The 24281-nt window shown below is 30.6% G+C and overlaps 2 long non-coding RNA genes across 4 annotated transcripts; both read right to left on the minus strand.

Annotated features, from left to right (window-relative positions):
* Window positions 1–13969: 13969 nt before the first annotated feature.
* On the minus strand, window positions 13970–15235 carry LOC112776892 (uncharacterized). The gene is made up of 2 exons (XR_003190223.3): window positions 15103–15235; window positions 13970–14194 (listed from the first exon to the last, which is right to left on the minus strand). It is a non-coding gene; the product is annotated as an uncharacterized lncRNA (long non-coding RNA).
* A 2862-nt stretch (window positions 15236–18097) lies between these two features.
* On the minus strand, window positions 18098–23750 carry LOC112779320 (uncharacterized). Of its 3 annotated transcripts, none has more exons than XR_011877520.1 (4): window positions 23325–23456; window positions 23115–23234; window positions 20979–21029; window positions 18098–18475 (listed from the first exon to the last, which is right to left on the minus strand). It is a non-coding gene; the product is annotated as an uncharacterized lncRNA (long non-coding RNA). The 3 variants fall into 3 exon arrangements; XR_011877521.1 differs by lacking the exon at window positions 18098–18475 and adding an exon at window positions 18594–18699; XR_003190649.3 differs by lacking the exons at window positions 18098–18475; window positions 20979–21029 and adding an exon at window positions 21344–21578 and having other exon boundaries at window positions 23325–23750.
* Window positions 23751–24281: the final 531 nt, after the last annotated feature.

Raw genomic sequence — 24281 nt, forward strand, 5'->3', positions numbered from 1 at the left:
ATTACTGCGTTTCCATGGAGGCTGAGAAGAAGACCAAGTGACTTGACTCATGAGGCTATATCTCTCCTTTTAGGTCTGCTTGTGTTGTGCTTCAGTCCAAAAAAACTCAAAAAAAATTGGGACATAATTTTAATTTAACTTTTTCATTATCATTAAAGCAAATAATAAAATTGGATCAAGAATGAATCATAACCACAAAAATAAAATATTTTAAGTTGGTCTTTTAAGCTCTCTAATATATTTTTTTTACCAAAGACATTCTCTCAATTAATTAATTCTGGGTACTCTATACAATGACTCAACACTCTTATTTATATTCCTGACAAACTTTTGATGTGTTAATTAACTAATTAAACGGCCCAATATTAATTAGGTTGTAACATATCCTTTTAGTCATAATTTTTTAGTGTTTTTTTCTAGTAATTTTTTATTTAATTTAGTCTTCTTAACGAAATAGATAATTTATATTAAAAAAAATTAAAATATTTAAAACTTGGCCATACAAAAATTAACTATGAGGATTTGATCTAATGATTAACTTTTATGTTTTTTTTTTACAAATAAAAATGCAAGAAAAAGTTGATAAAAAGAAAATAAAATTTTTAATTATTTTTTTTAATTATAACTTAAATGCAAAAACTATAAATTATTACTTTAAATAATCGGGAGTTTGAACATAAAATCACGTTTACATTGAAAAAAAAAAAAATTGAGCATTCAAATAATTTGAAGATATGTTCTGTGACTCGAACATTAAACTAAACACGCACCCTTCATAGTTTAATTTTTTCAACTGTATAGTAACTTGAATTACAGTGCAAAGAGTAACTAGACCCCACAGTTAGAAATCATATCATCGTATGTGTATAATCTATGGAAGATGTTTACTTGTTTAGTGTATAACTGATGATTATCAGTGGTTAAGAGAAGGGGGTTGAATCTTAACTCCTTTTTTTGCTTTGTAATATTTGCTGGCCTTTGAAATCATTTCTGAAAACTTTTTGTCTTTTTATCTCGTAGCTAGCCACGAGACTTTTCTTTTTGTCTCGTCAGTCAGCACGAGATATTTTCAGTTTTATCTCCTGGGCAGCAGAAATAGAAATGGAGTAGAAGAAAGAGAGAACTACACCAAGATATATCTTGGTTCAGCTGCTAAGTGCAAGGCAGCCTACATCCAGTCTCCATCACAATAAATGATGGAATTTCACTATAATCATCCTTGATTACAAACACCAATTCTCCCTATAGGAACTACCCGTCCTATCTGGGATAAGTCTAGAATCTAAACCCAAACTGAACTTGACTTGGTCACTGCCAAGCTTTCAACTGTAAAGTGCTAACCCAACTTATAAGGGGATTCCCACAGAATCATGAAACACAACACAGATGTACAAAGGAACTCTACGGACATCTATGGCTTTTTCTTTTAATTTTGCACTCTCTGCCTTTTTCCGCTCTATGGCTTTTTCATACAAACCTCACTGTTTGCCTTTCCCATGAGACTCAAGATATGACAAAATTAAACAGAAAAATTACAAAATGAAAACATTGAAGGAGAAGAACTTCTGTCAGCTTAGAGAGCTATGAGAACTCTGTGCCTTGCACTCTCATTCCTTGAATCAAACCCTGGTTGTTCACCCATACTTATAGGGAGAAGCCTCCAAGGTTGAAACCAAACAAACCAAGCCAATCTTCTTCTTCTTCAACTTGAACCGGTTCGGCCAGAGAGAGAGAAGAGATAACTCATGCAAAACCCAACATGCAATTACCTCTAGTCCTTCCTTGGTCACCACTCTTCATCAATCCGAGCCCTTCATCTCTTCCTTGCTCTCCAAGATGAACTTCTGGCCCTTGATGCTTCATGATGATGATAGCTTCATCTGCTCCAATCTCTGCCTCTTCCATCACGTAGCCACTCTAGCTACTTCCTGTGATATTTGAGCAGAATCAGAGACAAGCCATCCTCCAAAGATCTTCTTCTCTGATGGCCGAGATCTTCTTCTTTCTTTTTGGGTATGAAGAGTTCAAGATTACCTCACCAAATCTTACCATTCATGGTGAGAATCTCAGCCACTACATACTTTTAGTTTGCTTTTTCTTGCCATCATTATGATGGTCTTTTGGCGTGCCTTTCCTTCTTTTCGGTAGCTTAAAGTAGCTTCCATGGTTTGCTGGGTAATGTCTGAAAGAGAAGAAAGAAAGAATGAGAGAGAAGAAACAATTGGAAGAGAAGCAATTAAATGAATTAAACAAATTAGTTGAATAGAAGTTGCTTTTCCTTCCCTGAGTAGCGTGTAGCCTTAATGCCATCAATCATATCAATGACATTCTCTCTCATGTTTCCAATGCTTAGCAAATTAAATTTTGAAATCCATCCCAAGAGAAGGAATGGGATCCGTTGAAGGCATGAAGCAATTTTGCTTCCTTTCACAATAGGTTTCAGATCAAGCATTGGGTCATGTAGCAACAATTATTAATTTGGGCTTGTAGCAATAATAGTTAAATTTTGGCCCAAATAATCACTAATTGCTTCAGCAATGTGGATCAAAGGATTTTTGTATTATTACTGAATGTTAACTTTAATTTGGGCTTGCACCAGAATTTTTTTTATTTTCGGCCCAATTAAAAATCTGCATCACAAAATTATTAGTTTAACAAATAAGAGTTAGAATCATTTCAATAATTTTGCAATTTAACATAATTAAAAATGTTTAGTCATCACAAATATTAATTTAGAGTTTTTCAAACTCATCAATCTCCCCCTTGATGACAAACATTATTAAAATTGAAATGAAAAGAAATTTAAGATTTTGAGTAAAGAATACTCCCTTTGAAGATTTATATTTCTCCCCTTTCAAATTGTCACATGGCTCCCCCTTAATATATGCTATTTTACCAAGGGAAGCTCCAACCTGTAACAATTTTATCAAGTCTAAGGTAACAATGTTATTCAACATATTCAATGTAAGATGTTGAATGGCTTGATTTATGAGCAGAATTAGATGATAATCAAAAACTCATTTGTTATCAATAATTTGATTTTCTGCTCAAACACACAACATAATTAACCAAAAATTATCTTTGAAAGTAAATTGCTGTTTTTAAAATATTTTCCAATCAATTCAGAGCAAAATACTTATGGTAAGAAAATATTTTTAATCATGGCATGATCACAGCAATTTTTAACATTTATTTTTATGCCTAATGCTTAAAGGAACTGCCAAAAAATAAAGTATTCAGCAAGCAGGTTTACCAAGATGAATCAGATGTAAGTTCCTAATCCAAAATTTATTCATCAAGATAAATCAATTGCTTTCACACATGCATATTAACAACTAGGCAGCCATGTATCACAATTATAATTAACCAAGCATTTTACCAAGATAATCATCAAGCAACAGCAGCAATCACATGTTAAATCAATCAAATGCATTATCAAGCATCAAGTGTATTATTTCAACAAGGGTGATCATGAATTCTCAAAAGAATTTCATCCCCTATTTTCCAGTTTTAATTTAATTATTCTCCCCCTTTTGGCATCAAGGGGCACCTACAAAAAAGAATATGACATAGCAAGCATAATTTCCAAAATATTTCCAAAAGTGTCCACAGAGTATCACAAAGTTATAGTACTAATAGTAACAAGTCAAAACAGAGTATCAAATTGAGCCTAAATGTGCCAATATCAAACATTAAACAGAAGTTTAATCATCAGAGAGATGAAACTCAGATTCTTCAGCCCCTGCCTCACTCCCCAACTCATTCTCAAGGCTTTCCAGCATCAGACCGACCCTATCTTTGCATTTCTTCCAAGCCGACTCATTTTCATAGGCTAGTTTGCATGCCGACTTATGAAATTGTACCATGAGTTCTGACATGTTTGAAAATTCTGTGAGGATGTCTCTGATAGATTCGGTTTCCTTGGAGGATTCTGGCCGACTTTCAAAATCATCATCAGAAGCCACGAATTTCTTTCCCTTTTTAACAGCGTCGCCTCCTTTGATCATTGACACTTTGTTCTCTATAGCCTCATTCAGAAGGTTCAATTTTAAAAAATTCAAAGATGTTGGTTAAGAACATACCATAGGGCAGATTTGCCTTTTTGGTGCTCTTTACCGAATCCCACATATGACGGATCATAAGGTAACCAAAAGAAATTGGAGTAGATGTAACAAGTGCAAAGATGATTAGAGAATTAGAAAGTGTTACTCTATTGTGAGAGCCGCTTTGAGGAGTCAGGATATGTGTGATAATCCTGTGAAGTAAGGAGTTGGTTGGTCCGAGAGCTTTGTGTGTAGGAGTAGTGCTATCCAAACCAGAGATATTCTCACAGATGTGTTGAAGAACAACCTTATAGGTGACGCCAACTTGTGAGTCCCACCTTTTGGCCATGTATGCTCGCGGCCCTTCCTCCTTGTAGCCCAAGACCGTTCCAATGGTGGCGGTATCAAGAGTGATGTGAACTCTCTTTACATATGAATGTATGGTACCATCTATAAGTCTCATGTTGGCGTAAAACTCTCGAACTAAACCTGGGTAAACTGGCTTTTGGATGTGAAGCAGAGGAGTCCATTGAAGCAGTTCAAATAGGGAAGACACGTTTATCCCCTTACTGGTGAGTGAGTCCAGGTTGACAAGGTAGGTTGCACAGAGATGACGCTTTTCCAGGACTTCTTTATGGAACTCATATGAAGCGCAGGAAATGAATCGAGCAGGGTCATAGTGAGAGTGTGTCTTGTTGAATTTGTTCTTGAAGTCCAGAGATTCCAGGTTTGCAGGTTCCTTGGTGTTGTGCAGAGCAAATCCTTTTGATTTCTGGCTACTCTTCCTGGGTGTGGCTTTCTTCTGTGGAGATGGTGGTGGAGACGAAATGGGTGATGTGTGAGACTCTTCCTCTTCTTCCACGGAACTCTTTCTTTCTTCTTCCTTGAAGAAGTTTTCGTGGCAATGACCTTCCTTCTCATGGTGTCGGTTTGCTTTGAGGGAGGTAATGGAGAGGATGATGATGTAGAGTGAATATGGATATGAGTGTGAGATTGTGGAGTGGACAATTTTTGAGAGAAGAGAATGCGTTCGCTTTTTCTAGGAGCAGTTTTTTTTATGGTAGTGAAAGTGGATGGAAATGGAGGTTGAAGAGAAGGCCGAAGGGTGAGGTGAGTAGACGGAGGTTAGAGAGGCATTAAATGCTGATTGGAAAGAGATAGTGGAGGGAGTTAATGACCATCAAAAGGGCACGGTTATTAACCAAGGGGGTTTCCATTTATTTGAAATAAACTGGAAAGGTGGTTTCCTTGAATCAAGGGATTAGTTGAAAGGAAAGATTTGATTTGACATTATCCTCTTCCAATAAGATTTGATGAGACAACAAAGGGATTGTGATTTTAAAAAAATGAAGAACTAACAAAACTGTCAGAATAGGATCAAGGAAATTTGGTGGGGCCCATGAGAATTAATTTTGGCTCTGTCTCCCCCTTAATCACAGCTCTTCCAACACTTTTATTTTTATCTCGTCCATTCCTACGAGACAAAACTGAGCAGAATCAATTTTTCACAAATTATCAATAGAACTTAAATTAAACATTCCCAAACTTTTTTTCAATGTGCAGAATCTGTCTTCACAGAGGGGTTTTGTAAAAATATCAGCAAGTTGGTCTTCAGATTTTACAAATTGAATATCAATAGTACCCTTTTGCACATGTTCTCTAATGAAATGATATTTTATCTCAATGTGCTTGGTTTTTGAGTGCAGAACAGGATTTTTTGAAATGTTTATAGCACTCATATTATCACATAATAAGGGTATACTATTGATCTTTAATTTGTAATCTTCCAACTGCGTTTTTAACCAAATTAATTGCGAACAGTATGCAGATGCAGAAATATCTCTAGCTTCAGCCGTGGATAGAGCCACTGTGGCTTTCTTTTTGCTTGACCATATGTTGAGTGAGCTTCCAAGGAAGCAACACATGCCGGATGTGCTCCGTCTATCCACTCTATCTCCCGCATAATCTGCATCACAAAACCCTACTGCACAAAAGTCATCAGATTTAGGATACCACAATCCATAATCACAAGTCCCCTTAATGTATCTAATGATGCGCTTAACAGCCGAAAGATGGGATTCTTTTGGGTGAGATTGAAACCTTGAGCATACACCCACACTTTGGACAATATTCGGTCTAGAGGAGGTAAGGTACATAAGTGAACCTATCATTCCTTTATACCTTGTTTCATCCACATCTTGGCCATCATCATCCTTTTCAAGTTTTGTGTTAGGATGCATTGGTGTACCCATTGGTTTGGAATTTTCTAGGCCAAATTTTATGATAAGTTCTTTTGCATACTTTCCTTGGTGAATAAAGGTACCACTAGGAGTTTGTTTAATTTGGAGGCCAAGAAAGAAAGTTAGCTCTCTCATTAAACTCATCTCAAACTCACTAGTCATGAGTTTTCCAAACTCTTCACACAAAGATACATTAGCCGATCCAAATACAATGTCATCAACATAAACTTGAACAAGGAGTATATCATCATTAGATGCTTTAATAAATAAAGTAGTGTCGGTGGTACCCCTTTGAAATTGATTTTCCAACAAGAAGGCACTAAGCCTTTCATACCAAGCTCTTGGAGCTTATCTAAGACCATAAAGAGCCTTAGATAGTTTGAAAACATGATTTGGAAACTCTTTATCTTCAAAACCGGGGGATTGTGCCACATATACTTCTCTATCAATAAAACCATTAAGGAAAGCACATTTAACATCCATTTGAAACATTTTGAAACCTTTATGGGCAGCATAGGCAAGAAGCAATCTAATTACTTCCATTCTAGCTACCGAAGCAAAAGACTCATCAAAATCTATACCCTCTTCTTGATCGTAACCTTGGGCCACTAATCTAGCCTTGTTACGAACAACTTGTCCATCCTCACCAAGTTTATTTTTAAATACCCACTTAGTACCCGTAACTTTCTTACCATCCGGATGGGGTACTAGTGTCCAAACCTCATTCTTGTCGAATTGAGCAAGCTCTTCTTGCATGTCTTTGACCCATGATGGATCTTCAAGAGCTTGTTTGACATTATTGGGCTCCATTTGTGACAAGAGGGCAAAATTGCTTGATTCGAATTGCCTTTTGGTGGAGGATCTTGTTGTTACTCCTTGAGAGGGATTACCAATTATAAAGTCATGAGGATAACCCCTCATAGACTTCCATTCTCTAGGCTTCCGGAGTGGTGTTGAGCTTTGATGAGTTTCTGGTGGTCTCACTGTTTCAGTTTCTTGTGTCTGCTCAGGAGACAAAATGGAAATGTCTCCTTCAATCTGACGAGACAAAACTGGACTGGCAGATTCTTTATTTTGAGCAGATTTGGGATTTTTCTTTACTATTTCCAGCTTCTTCACTATCTGAATCATTATCTATCACAACACTGGGAATTAAATTTGTATCACAAAAAGTAACATGTATAGATTCCTCTATGGTTCTATGCTCTTTGAGATAAACTCTATATGCCTTGCTTGTGGTGGAATATCCAACAAACATTCCTTCATAGGATTTTGGATCAAATTTGCCAAGGTTTTCTTTATTGTTAAGTACAAAGCATTTGCATCCAAAAACATGAAAGTATTTAAGATTTGGAGGGGTTCCTTTCCATATCTCATATGGGGTTTTCTTCAACCCTTTTCTAATGATTGTCCTATTCAAAATGTAACAAGCTGTATTCACAACTTCAGCCCATAAAAATTTAGGAATTTCATTCTCACAAAGTATGGCCCTAGTCATCTCTTTAAGGCTTCTATTCCTTCTCTCAACCACCCCATTTTGTTGGGGGGTTCTAGGGCATGAAAAGTTATGAGAAATTCCTAAGTCATCACAGAATTTTTCAAAATCTTGGTTTTCAAATTCTCTTCCATGATCACTTCTCAAATGGGCAATTTTTAAATCCTTTTCATTTTGAATTTTCTTGCAAAGAGTTGAGAAGGCATGAAAAGCATCATTTTTATGAGCAAGGAAAAGTACCCAACCAAATCTAGAGTAATCATCTACCACCACAAGACCATAGTGTTTACCTCCTAAACTTTGAGTTCTTGTTGGACTAAAAAGATCAATGTGTAACATCTCTAATGGCCTTTTGGTTGAGATTCTATCTTTAGGTTTAAAAGAGGATTTCACTTGTTTGCCCAATTGGCAAGCATCACAAGTAAGATCCTTATCAAATTTGATGTTTGGAATTCCTCTAACCAGATTTTTCTTAACTAGCTTAGAAATTTGGTACATGCTAGCATGACCCAATTTTCTATGCCATAGCCACTTTTCAGATTCAAAAGAGGTAAAACATGTTACATTTTGTTCTTTCAAGTCCTCAAGAGTCAATCCATACACATTATTGCACCTTTTAGCTTCAAATAAAATATTCTCAGTTTTTTCACACACAACTAAACATACAAACTTCTTAAAAATAACTTCAAAGCCTAAATCACACAATTGACTAACACTAAGTAAATTATGTTTTAAACCATGTACAAGAAGGACATCATTTATACAAGATGAAAAATTTTTACCAACTTTTTCAACAGCCACTATTTTTCCTTTTGCATCATCACTAAAAGTGACAAGTCCTCCATCATATTCATCAAGCTTTATGAAGAAGGTTGTCTTTTCGGTCATATGCCTAGAGCATCCGCTGTCCATATACCACATATTCTCCTTCCGTTTGGATGCTAGGCACACCTACAAAACAAGCTCAAGTGACCTTAGGTATCCAAATTTTCTTGGATCCTTTTACGTTAAACCATCTCTTATGTCCTAAGCCATTATAATCAAAAACAACCTTGTAAACTTTATCACCTATCATCCTTTCACCAAAAAAATATTGTATCGGAAAGTGTCCATTTCGATCACATAGTCTACAAAATCTTTGAGTTGCTGATTTGTTAAAGCTTCTTGGGTTTTGAAATCTTGTATCATTGGAAGATGAAGCAATATTTTCAAAATAAGATTTTTTAGCAGATTTATAATACCCCAAGCCAGCTTTATCATAAAGAGGTTTTTGGCTAGCCAAGATTTGATTCAGATTTTCAGAACTTTGTGTGAACTTGGCTAAGTCATCTTTAAGCCTTTTGACCTCTTTAAGCAATTATTCATTCCTTCTAAAACAATCAACATATGCAACAACCGAGTGGTCACTTTCACAGCTCCTAAGTTGGGCTTTTAACTGCTTATTTTCTTCAACAAGATCACAAGCAGTTTCGGCCTTCCTTAGCTTTTTTTTTTAGAAATCCGTTTTCTGCTTTAAGGATGATAATTTGTTGTTCAAGTTCTTGATTATCCAGCAAAAAGCATCTTATTTTTTCAGAAAGATGATCTATCATAAGATGAAGAGATTCAGTGTCAGGGTTGGGAACGATTACCTGCTCAACAAGGTCAGCCATAAGGCATGGTTGAGACTTTGTTTCAGATTCTTCATCATCTTCAGAGTCATTTTCAAGATCTTCCCATGATGCCATTAGTCCCTTCTTTTTTTTCTTTCTTTGGCTTTTCTTTCTTTTTTAACTTAGGACAGTCAGATTTGAAGTGCCCTGTTTCTTTATAGTTGTAGCAAGTCACCTTGCTGAAATCTCTCTTCTGTTTTCTTGAGCTACCTCCTTTGCTTCTCTCCTTGAGCTTTATCATTTTCCTGAATTTTTTTGCAAACAATACAAATTCATTTTCAGATGAATTATCACTGGATTCATCATCCAGAGGGTTAGTGACAAATGAAAAAGCTATTCCTTTCTTTTTTGAATCTTTTTTCAAATAGGTGTTTTCAAAAGCAAGTAAATTTCCTCTCAAATCATCATAAGTCATAGAGTCAATACCACTACTCTCAAATAATTAAAGCTTTTATTTTTCACTCTTTTGTGAGACATCTCAACACTCTTCTCACTAGCACAGATTCAGGATACTTGATTCCCATAGCATCCAAGCCGATAATAATGGTGTTGAAGCGCTCAAACAGCTCATCAATGGATTCTCCTTCCTTCATTGCAAACATTTCGTATTCTCTGTTTAACATATCTATCCTGGTTTTTTTCACAATGGTTGTTCCTTCATGAGTTACTAGGAGTTTGTCCCAAATTTCCTTTGCTGTTGTGCAACATGATACCCGCTGGTATTCCTCAAAGCTGATAGCACAGTTGAGCAGATTGATAGCGTTAGCGTTGAGCTCCACCTTTTTTCTATCTTCTTCCTTCCAGCTTGCTTCTGGTTTAGGAGTGACAACTCCTTTGGCACTTGTGACGGTTGGATATTGAGGACCTTCAAGGATGATCTTCCAGAGTCTGTAGTCCACTGCTTTCACAAAGATCTTCATTCTTTCCTTCCAATAGGTATAATTTTTCCCATTGAAAAGAGGAGGACGGTTGCTTGATTGTCCTTCGGTCAAATTGTAGAACACCAGATTTGAGCCACTGTTTTCTGCCATTTGGATCTTTACTCCAAGCTGCAAAGCTTGATCTCTTTAAGACCAAGCTCTGATATCAATTGATGGTTATCAGTGGCTAAGAGTAGGGGGGTTGAATCATAGCCCCCTTTTCTGCTTTGTAATACTTGCTGGCCTTTGAAATCACTTCTGGAAACTTTTTGTCTTTTTATCTCGTAGCTAGCCATGAGACTTTTTCTTTGTCTCGTCTTCAGCCATGAGACTTTTCTTTTTGTCTCGTCAGTCAGCACGAGATATTTTCAGTTTTATCTCCTGGGCAGCAGAAACAGAAATGGAATAGAAGAAAGAGAGAATTACACCAAGATATATCCTGGTTCAGCTGCTAAGTGCAAGGCAGCCTACATCTAGTCTCCATCACAATAATGATGGAATTTCACTATAATCATCCTTGATTACAAACACCAATTCTCCCTAGGAACTACCCATTCTATTTGGGACAAGTCCAGGATCTAAACCCAAACTGAACTTGACTTGGTCACTGCCAAGCTTTCAACTGTAAAGTGCTAACCCAACTTACAAGGGGATTCCCACAGAATCATGAAACACAACACAGATATACAAAGGAACTCTAAGGACATCTATGGCTTTTTCTTTTAATTTTGCACTCTCTGCCTTTTTCCGCTATATGGCTTTTTCATACAAACCTCACTGTTTGCATTTCCCATGAGACTCAAGACATGACAAAATTAAACAGAAAAATTACAAAATGAAAACATTGAAGGAGAAGAACTTCTGTCAGCTTATAGAGCTATGAGAACTCTATGCCTTGAACTCTCACTCCTTGAATCAAACCCTGGTTGTTCACCCATACTTATAGGGAGAAGCCTCCAAGGTTGAAACCAAACAAACCAAGCCAATCTTCTTCTTCTTCAACTTGAACCGGTTCGGCCAGAGAGAGAGAAGAGATAACTCATGCAAAAACCAACATACAATTATCTCTAGTCCTTCCTTGGTCACCACTCTTTATCAATCCGAGCCCTTCATCTCTTCCTTGCTCTCCAAGATGAACTTCTGGCCCTTGATGCTTCAGGATGATGATAGCTTCATCTGCTCCAATCTCTGCATCTTCCATCACGTAGCCACTCTAGCTACTTCCTATGATATTTGAGCAAAATCAGAAACAAGCCATCCTCCAAAGATCTTCTTCTCTGATGGCCGAAATCTTCTTCTTTCTTTTTGGGTATGAAGAGCTCGAGATTACCTCACCAAATCTTACCATTCATGGTGAGAATCTCAGCCACTACATACTTTTAGTTTGCTTTTTCTTGTCATCATTGTGATGGTCTTTTGGCGTTCCTTTCCTTCTTTTCGGTAGCTCAAAGTAGCTTCCATGGTTTGCTGGGTAATGTCCGAAAGAGAAGAAAGAAAGAATGAGAGAGAAGAAACAATTGGAAGAGAAGCAATTAAATGAATTAAACAAATTAGTTGAATAGAAGTTGCTTTTCCTTTCCCTGAGTAGCGTGTAGCCTTAATGCCATCAATCATATCAATGACATTCTCTCTCATGTTTCCAATGCTTAGCAAATTAAATTTTGAAATCCATCCCAAGAGAAGGAATGGGATCCGTTGAAGGCATGAAGCAATTTTGTTTCCTTTCACAATAGGTTTCGAATCAAGCATTGGGTCATGTAGCAACAATTATTAATTTGGGCTTGTAGCAATAATAGTTCAATTTTGGCCCAAGTAATCACTAATTGCTTCAGCAATGTGGATCAAAGAATTTTTGTATCATTACTAAATCTTAACTTTAATTTGGGCTTGCACCAGAATTCTTTTTATTTTCGGCCCAATTAAAAACCTGCATCACAAAATTATTAGTTTAACAAATAAGAGTTAGAATCATTTTAATAATTTTGCAATTTAACATAATTAAAAATGTTTAGTCATCACAAATATTAATTTAGAATTTTTCAAACTCATCAATAACTTTCTTTTTTTTAATATATATTTTAGTATGTATAATTTATAATTTTATTTTTTGGTATTAGAATAATTGATATTATATATTTGTTATTATTTCATATATTTAATAAATAAAATGGTAGATGAATTGGATAAAAACAGTCACAAAAAAATTGGATAAAAACAATTTCAGTTTATATTTTTTGATTGTCCACGATATTTTTCAGCCTGACAGTAGATTAAAGATTAATTTGTCACGGATCTGAATTTTATTTAAAGATTTGTCATTCGACATAATTCGAACTCCCAACATTTACTTAAATAGACAAATGAACGGATTATTTAACTAACCTAAATTAGTTTTATGTTTAGATTCAATTAAATAGCATCAAAAAAGTTATTTATTATATGGTCAAATCTATAACAATAAATGATGGGAATAAGTAAGGTTTTAGCCTTTTAGGCTTTTAGTATTAGTTTACCCTTATAATAATATTTATCATATATAATTCATTAATGTATTATTTTGCTATTGCAAAAATTTAAATCCAATACTTTTTAGTTAGAGTATATAAACATACTAACCATCTTGATTAGTAACGTAATTATTAATAATATTTTCCATATTTAATAAATAAAATTAAAGGGCAGATTAATAGATAAAAAAACTTTGTTTATATTTTGGATTTAATTTTAATGTATGAATGCACATTAAAAGAAAATTATAATATTGTCGAACAAGATTTTTCAATTCAAATGATAATTGAACAAATTAAATTAGTAGAGAAGTCAGCTATGCCTAATATTATAAAATGACAATAGTACTTAATTACATATTTATATAAAGTCCTTGTTAAGGCTCATATTATATTACATATTAAATTCTAAATTTTTTTCTTCTAAGAAATAATCTTTAAGAAAAAATATATATAGTGTAGGGAAAAATTATTCAAGTCATTATTAGCGTGGGTAAATATATAGTCAAACATTCAATAGCAAAATAATCAAATATTACACAGTAGAGTAATCAAATATTTTTATAACAGAATAACTTTTTTTTTTATAAATACAAAAAATTAGCTACCTAACAATTAGTATATTTTTATAACGTTTTTGTACTTTAATTATAAATATAATCTAATTTAATTATATTATTTATAAAATTTGATATAAATGTGAATCTTTTGATTATATTATTTATAAATTTTAATTTATATATGTGTGTGTACTCTGATCTGTGTGCGTAGATGACTGATTAGCATGACTAATTCTTAACTAATTATATGTATAACGTAACTTAACAGGATATTTATTATATTATCTGAAGCAGAGCCTCATATAACAGAAGCGACCAATACACCTTCAATTTTTTGTGCATACTTACTGTCTGAAATTTAATCTAGTTCTGCCCATGTATATATATTACTATACCATTTTTATTTAAGGAATTAAAAATAGAAAAAATTCTGCCATATGAGCTGCGTTAAGTTTAAACTAAATAAGATTGAAAGAAAATTTTGCCCCAAATAAAATTCTAAAAGTCGATCAAGTATATATGCAGCAATGCAATGAGATACATACTCGACCATTTATTTATTTATTTATTTATTATTATTATTATTATTATAACTTTATTTTTGTACGAATTAGTGCATGACATTGAGTTGATTATATAATCAACCACAATTTGGTGGATGCTGACAATAAGTATTCACGCATTTACATTTACGAGTTGCAAAATCATGTCTACAATATGAGTCATCACGACAAGGTAATCGCACAACGTTTCTTGCATCACACATCCTGCACATATCTGCATGCATTTGAACCAAAAATATAATCAATTCAAACAAGAAATCATGCGTAATATAAAGTATATTTTTTAAAAAATATTTAATTTTATTTTTAATGTTTTTTATTTATTTAATTTTATCTTTAATATTTTTTATTTATATCAAAATTATTTTTAAAAGTTTTAACTTTATCACTAGTATTTTATATAGAATTAATATTTAAGGGTAATTTTAACATAAATAACAAATATTGAAAATAAAATTGAATATAACTAAATATTAAGAATATTTTTAAAAAAATCATAAGTATTAAAAATAAAAAAGAGTAAATGATTAAATTAGTCTTTCAAATATCACTCGTTCTTTAAATTAGTTCCTAAAAGATTTTTTTAATCAAATTCATTCTTTAAAGATACTAAATTAGTTATGTTAGTCTTTTCGTCACTTTTTTTGTTGATAGTGTCAAAATTTGTTAATATAACTCGTTAAGTGACACCCCGGTATACACTTAGGAGTCTTAATTAATTATTAACATAATAACTTAATAAGTTTATGAAATTATATCAAATCAAAACCTAATTGAGAAGAGAACTTGAAGCATTAGAATCTCTCAATTTAGGATTGGTTTGATCTAATTTCATAAACTAATCATATTAATAGTCAATTAAAACTACTAAATATGTGTTGTGACGATATTACTTAAAGTATTATATCAACAAATTCTGATAAAAATGATAAAATGACTAACATGATTAATTAAAAATTTTTAAAAAATAAATTTAATTAAAAAAATTTTCAAAAATCAATTTAGATAAAGAGTAACTTTTTAGAGATTAATTTAATCATTTAATCAAATAAAAAATATACTTTAACCTAATATGTAAAATTATCACTTTGATACAAATTAATAAAAGCATGGTTTTGTAACCTGAAGATGAGATTATAAGAAAAGCCATGAAGAAGAGGGCGAGTGTAGCGGCAGAGTTTCTTGAAGTATTCTCCATTTTAATGATATGATGACCTTTGTTCCCTTGTCAAACGCTTTTATAGTTGGTAACTCCTAGACAATGCAAGATCAATAATAATAAACTAATAATATTAATAATAATAATAATAATAATAAAGTAAGGATATACGAGTTTTAATTGCATTAACTGCATTGACTAGAATTATTGTTCCATCAAATCTCTAAATATTTTTATCTTTATCTTTATTATTATAGTAATACAAACAAAAATTTATAAATGTAATAATTCATGTCATATACGTGATAAAATTAAAATTATAATTTTAAATTATTTTATTAAAATTAATTTAAATTATAATTATTTGATTAATAAAAAATAATATGTCATGTGTTGTTTGTTTTTTCTTAATCCGGTACTAAGTGTATTAACTCTAATATAGTTATTAATCATTTTTATTAATCTACTCTAATGACAAGTACGTGACGGCGTGACAGGTTTATTCTTTATGTCATTGAATGGCCATTAAGTTTGTTCACTTATTTGAATTTAGAGTTGTTTGGAGATTTAGTTGTAACAGGTGGCAGTCAGACCTTAATTATGATGAATTTCATGATCTAGTCAGAAAAAGAGGGAAATTACTAAGTAAATTTATGAAAATAGGTGACGTAGTTAAATGGATAGGTTAGTGAGTTCTTTGCTGTAATTGTGTTTGAAACTGTGTTAAATGGGTTATGCCTGTATTTATATTTGTAATATCTATTTAATTTAATTTTTATTTTTATCATATGTTACAATTAATTTTAAAATATTTATTTAATACACCATGTGCTAATACTAAGAGTATTTTTTAAAAAGATATATACGTAAAAATAGATATAATATGATTACAGATATAATATAAACAAATATATTAAATAAAAAGTTAAACCAATATACTTACCAATGTATTTGTTAAGTTTTGCAAATTGGAGAATGAGTATGTGTTCGGTTTCTTGGTGATCACGTAGATAATTGAATAATTGGGTTGCAAATTGATCTCACAGTGTACCTTATTTTTTCCTCAATTTTTAAATAAAAGCGAAAATTAAGAGAAATAAGTAGTGATATATCATGAAAAAGATAAAAAATTTTGCATATGAATAAATAATTGTTACAAAATAAAATCTTCTTGTGAAATATTAAAATTTCACATACTGCAAATCATGAAGATCAACCACAATGTAATTGTCACTTCTCCCTTTTTTTTACCATGATATAAGTTCTTCTTTTTCGATCAAGAGTCCAATAACATCTAATTAAAAAAACTGAATTAAAAGTATCAAATTAAGGACAAATAAATGAATAATATAATAAATTACTTATAAATTAAAGAGTTTTTATCAATTTATTTTATACTAAATGATAAAACTAACAATATATTAATAAAAGGATATACCTTTAAAAAAATCACAATAAAATTTTAAATATTTGCATAAATTAAATGTTAAAATTTATGTTATTGATAAAATGATGCTATTATATAATGTATGGCAAAAATTAAAATAAAAAAATAATTTTGTGTGGGTTAATATAAATTAACTACGTACTAAATAAGTTAGACTATTCATTTGTTTGTTTCAATATATCAGCATGAGCAAGAAAATTGAAATGATTGTCAGAAATTTTACGATCATCGACTATATTTACTATATGTGACTCATTCTTAAAAGTTATTTTACACACGTATCCAATTGAAAGATAAATTCTGCTTGATTCCTCAATAACAAAATTTGAGAAGACATAGAATTTTTCCTCGATCAGTTCATTCACAAACATCTCTGCCAAATAACTCTTGATTGAACAATGAATTTTATCACACTATAAAACAAATTAAATATAAAAGTTACTAACACTTATAAAACTATTGAAAAAATTTATAAATTGGACCTAGCATCACTTGAAAGAATCATGAAAAATAATTAACTAACCTTATCATCCATTAGAACCATTTCTATGTAAGTCGTCTTGTTCTTGTCAAATTTAAATAGAACTTTCTATAACCTTATAATTTTTGCCTTCATTTTTCAAACTTATAATTATCACATATGTTAATTATTTTTTAATTTTTTATTATAAATTTTTTTTTTAGTCTACAATCATTCAATAATTTTATTATTTCATTAATATCACCATATGTATAATATAAATTATAGTAATTTCCTTATATATATATATATATATATATATATATATATATATATATATTAATTGTTTAGTCAATAGTTTTTTATTTTTAGAATATATTTATTTTGTTAAATAATTCTAAATATGTCCTTATTTAGTTTATACATATATATTAATTATTCACAAATATATTTAAGTTGCATATATTAATTATTCTTTGTTCATAATTATTTTTTTTGAGTCTACTATTATTTAATATTTTTTTATTCTTTATTATTAATGTTATCGTATGTATAATTTTCATAAATTACAGTAATTTCTTTATTTATGTATACGTATATATGTTAAATAATTCTAAATATTTTTTTATTTATGCATACATATACATTAATTATACATAAAAATATTTAAACCAGATATATTAATTTTTATTCTACAATCGTGCAATAATTTTTTATTTTTTATATCCATGTATATTTTTCAATCCCCATTCATACCCATGATTAAGAATTTTTCTTTAAATAGTGATGTTTTAATTTTTCTTTTCTTTCATGTATCTTCATATGTTAGCAACAAAAGTAAAATTACATATTATGACTCTTTCTTTTATCCCGCTTTAATTTTAATTAATCAATCTTGTGTCCACACAATATAATTAAACTTTTAATTACTCTAATCTATTGATGAATTATACTTCTCTTAATAATTGCATTAGTAATCTAAAATACAAAAAAAAAAGGTGATACATATATCCAAGAAAGAAAAAAACCTTAAAAATTAGAAAAAAATTATATTAAAAAATTTAAAAAATAACATATCCAAGAAGAATAATCGTAATATATAAATTGAGGCAACAATTTAAATTTCTCTAAAACTAATTTAATCAAATACTAATATTAGAACTAAATTACTTAAATAATATTTAATCTATTCTAGTCCTTAGACACATATAGATTAGAGTTATTCTCATAACGACAACCAACTGAAACAACATCATAAGTTTGAAACATTTAGAATTTGTGCAAATTCAGACCATCTCCTTGTTAAATAACCTTCATCATCCGCTATCCATGTAATGCGACAAGGTATAGAATTGCCACACCGAGAAACTAAACTGACCTTTATTTCCCTCAATGGTATTGCATTGATGCAAAAGAAGACCGGTAATTCCTGGTAAAAAAAACCACAATATGTTATAAAATTATTTTAATTACAAAAAATTTAAAATAAAAAAATTTGAATATATTAACAATCGTCGAAATTGCATCTCCGAATTTGACACTATTTACCAAAACTGAACTTAAATTGAGGAAATTCAATCCCATTATGTACTCCACTTCGAGGATTTTCGGGCAGGCGTAAAAAGCATGGAGGGGATAGAACTTGAATTTGGCCTACAAAGCTCCGTAGAAACAATTTCTCAATAAAAAATCGAGCTCCTTCCAAGAAAACTAACTTTAACCATATTCCATTAGGTTGGTCATAATATGTGAGTAGATCCAACCATCTTTCGATAAAATAGAATTTACTACCCTTCGTTGGATGCTTACATCCATGTAATTAGAACTCAAATTAGTGAATACAACTTGAGATGGTATTTGATAGATATGGTGCATTGTAAACAATTGCGGTAAAAGATAATCGCACTGAAACATTAGATGAAAAGAATAAGTTGAAGTAAGAACAATCATTAAATTATCAAAAGAATAATATAATAGAATGAGTATATAAAAAATACTATAAAAAATTATAAATTGTACCTTAAAAATATCAACTCCGATGAAAATCGAAAAATACATTCTTATTCTATGAAGTAGTAAAAAAAGAATAATAAATTAAAAAATGAACTGACTCTCATATCTAGACTCACGAATCACAAAAAACACTATATATAGCCTTTATTAATTAGAACAAAAATAATTATATAAATTAGTTAGTATTAAGTTAATTTTTTATTATTTACGTTATACATCATATATTTACCGTGATTGAATAAACCATTATCATATGATATCCATTTTTATCTGATTAGAATCATAGATTTTTGTTTTAATTTTTTAACATAGATATCAATATCAACTTGGCAAAAATTACGATTAATTTAAAATTATACTACAATGATTGAAAATTAAAATTATTGACAATTAATATAATTATGTATTAAATGCTAATTTAATGTATAATTATAAAAAAATTATTGACAATTAACATAATTATGTATTAAATGTTAATTTGATGTATAATAATTGACAATCTATATAATTATGTAGAAAATAAATCATAGCAATTAATATTTATAAAAAAATTATTGACAATTAATATAAGTATGTATTAAATGCTAATTTCATGTATAATAATTGACAATCTATATAATTATGTAGAAAATAAAACATAGCAACTAAAATTAAATTTGTTAAGTAATTGAAGTTAAGTAGAAAATTATTTTAGTATTTAATTATTGATATCTATTATTATTATTATTATTATTATCAATATAAATGGGTCACCATTAATGTAACAACTTGCCATTAATAAAATGATTGTATAATGAACAAGAATTAGAATTGTATCAATATAATTAAAATGATTAAAAATATTTTCGATTGGTAATTAGTTTAATAATGTATTAAATATTGATTTTATATAATTATAATAAATATATTTTTAAATTAGTATAATTATGCATTATTCATTAAATGGTAATTGTAATATAATTGTAATATTGTAATATAATTATAATTAAGATATTTTTCTAAAATAAATTTAGAAGAGAGAATAATACTTTCATTTTGGAGGGAAAATGAATTCATGAAAAATTGACACCTCACTTTCATTAGTTGATAATGTCTTAAATATTGATTTTATATCATTATAATAAATATATTTTTTTAAAATTAATATAATCATACATTATTCATTAAATACTAATTGTAATATAATTATAATAAAGATATTTTTCTAAACTAAATTTAGAAGAGAAAATAGTAGTTTCATTTTAAAGGAAAAATGAATTCATGAAAAATTGACACCTCATTTTCATTAGTTGGAAAAAAATTCAATTTTAATATATTAAGTAGATAATGATGGTTTTAACTTTTAAGGTAAGAACACTTTCTAACAAAAGAAAAGAAAGGAAGGAAAGAAAATTAAGATCAATTATTTTATTCGTACCTAATTTAATTATTTTATTATTTGTTTATAATAATTTTATATAATTGATTAAAATAATTGTCATATCAAAAATAATATTTATTATTTGTAATTTTTTAACTTAATTATTTTTTTCTTTAGTTATATTGGGAGAAAATAAAAATAACTTAAAAACCGAAAAAAAAACCTCATATTCAAAAATTTAAAAATAATATATTAAAGAAGAATAGTCGTAATATATAAATTGAGGCAACAATTTAGATTTAAATTAATTTAAAACTAAATTAATTAAATACTAATATTAGAATTAAATTACTTAAATAATATTTAATCTATTCTAATTTTTAGACACGTATAGATTAGAGTCATTCTTGTAACGACAACCAACTGAAACAGCATTATAAGTTCGAATATTTAGAATTCGTGCAAATTCAGACCATCGCCTTGTTATGTAAGCTTCATTATCCGCTATCCATGCAATGCGGCAAGGTATAGAATTGTCACACCAAAAAACTAAACTAACCTTTATTCCCCTCAATGGCATTGCATTGATGCAGAAGAAGGCCGGTAATTTCTGAAAAAAAATCACAATATATTATAAAATTATTTTAATTACAAAAAGTTTAAAATAAAAAAATTTGAATATATTACAAATCTTTGAAATTGTACGTCCGAGTTTGACACAAATTTACCAAAACTAAACTTAAATTGTGAAAATTCAATTTCATTATGTGTTCTAATTCGAAAATTTCTGGGCAGATATAACACCCTCACTATCAGAATGTCACGATTCTGGCTGCGCTACTCTGATAGCAAGAAGTATTACGACGACTCCATATACTTAATAATTAAAATAGGAGCCTTTGACTCGAAATCATATCACTGTTCTTTTTGAAAACCGGAAAAAGAATACTTTTTAAATAAAACAAAACAAGCGTATACACAAAACTTCTTACTCAAGTAACTTATACATATTATATACATACAAACCATACAACTCCTATCCCTCTTACAAAAATTGCTAGAAATAAAGGCAAGGGAAAAATAAAAATTGAGGTAATACAAATTAACGTCGAATAAATAGAAAATAAATATAACTCTTCTGAAGTTTCGTCGCTGTATCCTGAAAAGGTAAAGCTGTAGGGGGTAAAAACCTAACCACACGGTCTCACCACAGAGTTTCAGAATTTTCATAATAAGATATTTAAAGAGAAATCCATTTTTAAGCTCAGTGATTATTATTTGTCCTTTGAATCTTTTAAAAACCAATAACTAGTCATCCAAATATCCTTTTTGAAAATCAATATTTAAATATCCAGAAATCCAAAACCTTTCTTTTCTTATAAGAAAATCTTAATTAGAAACCAACTACGCAATCAATCAACACAATCATCACTTCAGCATCAAAGCTCAATCTCTAAAGTAGCACACCAGGACAAACACATGCAAAACAGATAAGGAAAGCACATGTTTAGGTAGCAGTTACAACAAATAGCTCAGGTAGCAGCTAATAACAGTTTAGCAATTAGGCAAACCAAAACAAATGCAAAACCCAAGCAAAGCATACAAATGCATATGATGCATGCCTGTCCTATGGCTAATGAGCTCATTGTCGGTTATACAGCCAACCCGACAAATCCGGTTTGTTAAACGATTGGACTATCCCCCGACGCGCATCCTCATGAGTCTATGCATAGATTTTTCTCATATATATATATATATATCAAATCACTCAATGGGGGTACCATTCCCGGGAATTTATAAGTGCCCGGTCACCCTTACGTCGTAGGATCAACAGAGTATCGAGTCACAACCTAGAGCAAGTGGTGGCAAGCCACTACGTCTACCCAGGGAAACTTGTGTCTCAGATAATTCAAATTCATAAGCCATATGAATAATTCATTCAACATTCATCAATATCTAAGTCATTCTCAATATCATCATCATTCGCCAATCCATATCTCATTTCCAAATTCATTCAAAAATCATATTTCAAAGTCAATTCTCATCATCCTTCTTTCTATTCCGTTCATCAACAATCCCAATTCAAAATATAATTATTTCTTTTCTAAGTAAATCAATCTTAAAACATATAATGTTTAAAACCAAATCTTTTCAAATAATTACTTCAAACGAAACTTCCATTTTATAAAATTTCGACAGCATCTCCGAAATACCATCCAAACATTCCTCAAACCCTTTCTCAACCATTTCCAAATCTCAATCATTTTTCAAAAATTCAACCAGTTCTAACATCTAGTTATTTTCAAATCCAACCATTTTCAATAATAAATCTTTTTCAAAATTAAACCAGCTCAAATATTGAATCATTTATAAAATTAAACTAATTCAAAATTAAACTGCTTCCAAAATTAATTCATTTTCATACCTCAAATCATTTTCGAAGCCGATTCATTTATATTATCAAATTAACTTCAAAACCAAGGAAAACCACTTTTCATAATAATCAACTAAATAACTTTTCAAACTAATTTTCTTTCAACAATCATACAACACTCAAGCAATCAAGCAATCAGTCATTCAGTCCAGCAAACAACCACATTCATAGGACAATCATAATCACAGACATATGTTTCTCAAATTAATATCTATTTATAATAACTCTATAAGATAGAACAAATTTTAAGAAAACCCCTACCTCAACAAGCTGAGACCCAAAAACCAAATGCTTCAAGGAAACCTTCCCTCTTAGTGCGCAATCCGCGACAGCCGCAACCACAACAACTTTAATCACGGCACGTAAGAACCAAACTCAAACCTAAAGCATTAATGTTGCAAGAACCTTAGAAACATATAACAGAATAGCAACTATAGAGGTTCGGGACGAAGAACAGCTTACTGTACTTACAAATAAGCAAGAGAACAGAGCAGTGGCAGCTCCGGTGACAACGCAGCAGCTTGATGTTGATGCATGAGCACCTTTCCTATCTTTTCCTAGTGAATTTGTATCTAATTTATTGAGTTTAATAAAGAATTATTTATCTTTTAGCCAATATGGATGCTACTTTGAGTCTTTTGTAATTTTGTTTATTTTAGGTAGCATTTGGCGGAATTTGATGGAGTTTTTGCAGCACAAGAATCAAAGGAGATGGCAGCGAGGAGCGACGCGCATGCGTGACTGACGCGTACGCGTGACCGACGCTTCCATGTGACTCGCGAAAAAGACCATCGACGCGTACGCGTGACTGACGCATACGCGTGACATGCGCCACGTGCAAAAAACACAGAAAAATGGTGGGGGCGATTTCTGTGCTGTTTTGACCCAGTTTCCAGCCCAGAAAACACATATTAGAAGCTGCAGAATGAACAAAACAAGTAGTCCCCACCCATCAACTGAAGACTTGTTAATTAATTCAAATTTAAATTTAAATATTATTTTTAGGAAAAGATATGATTTTAGTTTTAGATAATAGATTTTAAATTATTAGGATTATATTAGATATAAAAGGGATTCCAACACAACATTATTCCATTCCAATTTACAATCCTAGTTTCTTACTCTGAACCATGAGGAACTAATCCTCTATTGTTAAGGTTAGGAGCTCTGTCTATTTGTATGGATTGATTTTATTGCTTTTTCTATTTTAATTCATGTATGGATTTACAATTTAAGAATTGTTTTCGCTCTTTATCTTATGAATTTGGGTGGAACGAAAGTATGACCCTCTTTCTACTTGAGTTCTTGTATAACTTGGAAAAGCTCTTTACTTGAACAACAACTTGAAAACATATTCTCCTAAATTTTAATTATCTGGATTTAACGGGATACATGACATATAATCCTTTTATTTTTGGGTAATTAGAG

Source organism: Arachis hypogaea, chromosome 19 (assembly GCF_003086295.3).
Source record: "Arachis hypogaea cultivar Tifrunner chromosome 19, arahy.Tifrunner.gnm2.J5K5, whole genome shotgun sequence".
Taxonomy (NCBI): Eukaryota; Viridiplantae; Streptophyta; class Magnoliopsida; order Fabales; family Fabaceae; genus Arachis; species Arachis hypogaea.